Source organism: Aotus nancymaae, unplaced genomic scaffold, assembly GCF_030222135.1.
Source record: "Aotus nancymaae isolate 86718 unplaced genomic scaffold, 86718_ANA_hifiasm-v0.15.2.pri h1tg000010l, whole genome shotgun sequence".
Taxonomy (NCBI): Eukaryota; Metazoa; Chordata; class Mammalia; order Primates; family Aotidae; genus Aotus; species Aotus nancymaae.
The window spans coordinates 24,265,554-24,270,548 of NW_026988421.1; the positions used below are offsets into that span (position 1 = coordinate 24,265,554).

The window sequence follows — 4,995 nt, forward strand, 5'->3', positions numbered from 1 at the left end:
CATCTGTATATAAAAGTTAATTTTTCAAAGGCACGCTTCATTCTAACATTAAATTTAAAATGCCCTTTGAAGACCCTTTTAAATCTGAGAAAACAACAAATCAGAAACCCTTGAGTGCATAAGGTTTATCTAGGTGCTGTGCAGAAATTTTGCCAAGTTAAAGTCATGGTCCTCCAGAATTAGTGTTTCAGAAGGCAGCTCTGCAAATCTAGAGAGGATATAAGTCAGGAGATGGCAAATATGGGAAAGTAACCAACTGGTTATGCATTTTCCTTTTCACATAGAAAGACTGTTTTAGAGGAGGTATTGCCTGAGGAAATGAGTCACACATCCTGGCAATTTCTAATAGTAATGGCAGAAAACATTAAGAGAGTGGGGAGATTAAAGCATTGGTAAGAAGGATTTTTCCGTTTCTACAAAGACATCCTTAGGTAGGTCCGTCATGTCATCACATTAAATGTGAAAAGCATTTAGTTATACTTAGAATTTTTTTATGGCAAGTGCTGGAAAGAATAACACCATTTTAAAGCTAAAAAATAGAAAGAGTAAAATCTTAATGGATTATGAGAAAAAGGTAAATACTCTGCTCATCACAGGCAGAACGTAGTGATGAAAACTAAAAGTAACTTCAACATTCTGTTTTTGCACAAGTAGTAAAAAAATGCTAATTTGTTAGGAACACTCAAAAGGAGGAACTGGCTAATTTTGTCATTCAGTTAAACATGCTGGACAAAGAGCTACTGAATTTTTCATAGTGCCTCCAATAGATCACTTACACTGGGAAACCTCTAGGATGTTGATACAGTTCGGCTCTGTGTCCCAACCCAAATCTCACATTGAATTGTAATTCCCAGTGTTGTAGGAGGGACTTGGCAAGAGGTGATTGAATCATGGGGCAGACTTCCCCCCTTGCTGCTCTCATGATACAGTTCTCAGGAGATACGGTGGTTTCAAAGTGTGTAGCAGTTCCCCTTTGCTTTCTCTCTCTCCCCTACTCCATCATGGTAAGACATGCTTGCTTCCCTTTCACCTTCTGCCACGATTGTAAGTTTCCTGAGGCCCCCCAACCATGCTTCCTGTACAGCATGTGGAACTGAGTCAATCAAACCTCTTTTCTTTATAAATTGCTTAGTCTCAGGTAGTTATTTTTCTTTTTATTTATTTTTTATTTTTTTGAGACTGAGTTTCACTCTTGTTGCCCAGGCTGAAGTGCAATCGTGCAATCTCAGCTCACCACAACCTCCACCTCCCAGGTTAAGCAGTTCTGCCTCAGCCTCTCAAGTAGCTGGGATTACAGGCATGTGCCACCATGCCCGGCTAATTTTGTATTTTTAGGAAAGACAAGGTTTCTCCATGTTAGGCTGATCTCAAACTCTCGACCTCAGGTGATCCACTCACCTCAGCCTCCCAAAGTGCTGGGATATCAGGTGTGAGCCACCATGCCCAGCCTCAGGTAGTTCTTTATAGCAAAGCGAGAAAAGACTAATACAGATGTTGATCTGGATTGGACACTGACTCTGCTTATATTGTGGCATTACAAAAATTGTGATTGCTGGACAGTTACCATGCTCTGGGATAATTTAATTTCTATAGCCAATTAGAATTTTTCTACTTGCCAGACTCCCAGAGGACAATGAACTCCGTATCTTCTAGTCTCCTATTTGTTTCATATATGCTCCCATATTCCTGTACCTGGAAAGCTTAAATATTAGCAAGAGAAGATGAGGATGCTTCTTCCTTCTCCAGTTGTAGCCATTCATATAGTCTCATTTGTTCTTCCTAATGCACATGATAATTGTCAATTTAATTTTGCAAAGTTTTTGTTCAATGTCTGCCTTTTCTTCTGTATATGAGAATCTTGTTGATAGCTAGCACAACATTTGTCATATAATAGATGCTAAAGGATTATATCCTGAATGAATAAGAAATCAGTATTCCTCAGTTTGTATTCATATCAGTCTCTTGTTATAAACTCAGCATTGTGACTCTTCAATGAGCAATATGCTACATGGTTCCGACCTCAAAGAACAGAAAACTTGATTGAAACATACAAAATAAATGAAATAAAATTGAGTGTTTGAATGTATGGCACTGAATGAGATCATCATCAAGAACAAATGTAAAATAAGTTTCTGGAAGCAGGTGGTGCATGAACTGAGTTTAGAAGGTCAAGATGTATTAAGAGAGGGAGTGGAGTAGAATTAAAGCATAGATAAATGCAGAGTCAAGACAATCTATGGGGCTTAGCAACACAACTGTTTTTTCTAGAGTATAAAATTAAGCCTTCTCTTTATTTGTGAAATTAAGGGCCTTCAAAAACATGGTGTATTTTGCTACTTCACCAATATGATCGTTACTAAGGAAACAGTCACTGATTTTGACTACATGAGTAACTACCAGGGGCATATGCACAAACGACTTTCTAGGAGAGGGACTGAAGGAAAAGAACCTCAATCCTTGGTGCTGATGCACAGTGAACTGCTGGATTAAGGAGCACCAAATGGATAAAACTTGTAAAAGTCTTTCAAAATGAGTCATATGGCAAAGTTTCATCAAATTATTTCAGTTATAGCTTTTCTAATTTGCCTGTGGAAATCAATAAATACATTTCAAAAACACCCTAATACCAATGACAATTAGATCATGAACAAGCTTTGAGGAAAAGCCGAAAGTAACTCCTGAGGGGCACTTGGAACAGTTCGGATGACTGTCCACACCTCTACCTGTCTGACCAGAACGGAGTGTGTCTACACTACAGCAAATGGCACCACAAGAAGCAAGCAGGGATCCCCAAGGAGGAGGAGTATAAGCTGATGTACGGTATGCTCTTCTCTATCTGCTCACTTGTCAGCAAGATGTTTCAGCTAGACATGAAGAACAGCTTTCTGGCTTTCCATATTACCCATTAAAAACTTCATTACTGGCTGGCGCAGCGGCTCACGCCTGTAATCCCAGCACTTTGGGAGGCCGAGGCTAGTGGATTACCTGAGGTTAGGAGTTCAAGACCAGACTGACTAACATGGTGAAAACCAATCTCTATTAAAAATACAAAGTTTAGCTGAGTATGGTGGCAGGTGCCTGTAATCCCAGCTACTCAGTAGGCTGAGGCAGCAGAATTGCTTGAACCTGGGAGGCAGAGGTTGCAGCAAGCCAAGATCACGCCACTGAACTCTAGCCTGGGCAAGAAGAGCAAGACTTTGGTCTAAAAAAAACCCCAGCACTTTGGGAGGTCAAGGCAAATGGATCACCTGAGGTCAGGCGTTCAAGACCAGCCTGACCAACATGGTGAAACCCTGTCTCAACTAGAAATACAAAAATTCGCTGGGCATGGTGGTGGGCACCTATAATCCCAGCTACTAGGGAGGCTGAGGCAGGAGAATCACTTGAACCTGGGAGGTGGAGGTTGCAGTATGCTGAGATCACTCCACTGCACTCCAGCCTGGGCAACAAAAGTGAAACACCATCTTGAAAACAACCAACAAAAAATAACCCAAAACAAAACTTCATTATTATGAGACGGCCACTGGGATCAAAGTTGTCATGAATACTGGCTTGGGCATGGGACCTTATCAGAGATGTTCTGTACCACATCTACACTGCACTGTATGCAGAGCTAGTGGTGAAGAACCCCCTGTGCTCGCTGGGCCAAGCTGGCAAAGTGAGCTCTTTCACTCCCCACTGTAATCCTACGTTCACTCTCTGCCCTTCTTCTCTGCCTGTGCTGGCTGAAGCAACCTACCTCATGTCTCAGGAGAATTCATGTCTGCCTGGGGCTCTTCCGAACCTGTGCCACCTATGAGCCCCCGCTGTAATTATGACCCTTTACTCCCCTACCCAGAGCAACAGCCAAACAGCCTGCCCTGATCCTCTCCTCCTACCAGAATGAAGCCCACAGCCCACAGGAATCCCTCCACCTCCAAACCAGGCCCTCTCTCCAGTTTTATCCCCTACTTGAAGCTGCAAGAAGCACAGAATAAACTTTCTGTTACTCTTAAAAAAAAAAAAAAAAAAGCTTAGGGAAGGTTTTGAGAAAAAAACAAGGGGAAAGAGAAAGCAGGTAAGAGTAGCAGTGCACTGGTGTGATAAGGATAGAATACACTCTATAAGAGGAAGGGCTTACTGAGTCCATTTAATTCAGCATTATGTCCCATAGCTTAGCAGAATGCTTTACACATAGATGTTTAATAAATATTTAGTATGTATATGTATAATGATATTTTTTTACAATCTAATGCATTTTAAATCTCCATCTATATTGTTAAACACTGAATATTTGTACCATGCAAGACACAAATGAGACTAGGTCATAAAATACATTATGTCTTCTGTTTGTTCCCTCTTGGATCACTTACTCTGGAGGAAGCCAGCAATTATATCTTGAGGACTCTCAAGAAGTATCTGGAGAAGATCATATGGTAAGGAACTGAAGGCTTCTGCCAACAGCCAGTGCTCACTTGCCAGGCATGTACATGAGCCCCCTTACTTGTGGATCCTCTGGCACCAGTCAAGCCCTCAGGTGCTTGAGTCTGGATGGAAGCTTGACTACAACCTCCTGAGATACTTTGAACCAGAACCACCAGGTTAACCCCTTCTTGGATTCCTGACCCACAGAAACTGTCAAGGTAAATGTTTACTGTATTAAGATGATGTTTTGGGGAAATTTGTTAATCCATAGTATATAAATAACATGAATGGACTATAAGAACCTCTCCCTCATACTTGGCCTTCAGGTTCAGCTTGTATCCCACTTTTCCTGATATACAAAACTTCAATTATGTTGTACTTTATTCACATCCTGGAACCCTCCACACTCCTTGTTAACGCATACCACTTTCCATAGTGGTCATTCTAGTTTACAGTCCTATCAGCAGTGTAAAAGTGTTCCCTTTCACCACATCTATGCCAACATCTATTATTTAAAATTTTTTTATTATGGTCACTCTTATAGGAGTAAAGTAGCATAAACCAGCTTAAAGAAATTTATAAAAACAATAC

The 4,995-nt window shown here is 40.9% G+C and overlaps 1 pseudogene; it reads left to right on the top strand.

Moving 5' to 3' along the window:
* Positions 1–351: 351 nt before the first annotated feature.
* On the top strand, positions 352–3,729 carry LOC110567438 (trafficking protein particle complex subunit 1-like; annotated as a pseudogene).
* The last annotated feature ends 1,266 nt before the right edge of the window (positions 3,730–4,995 follow it).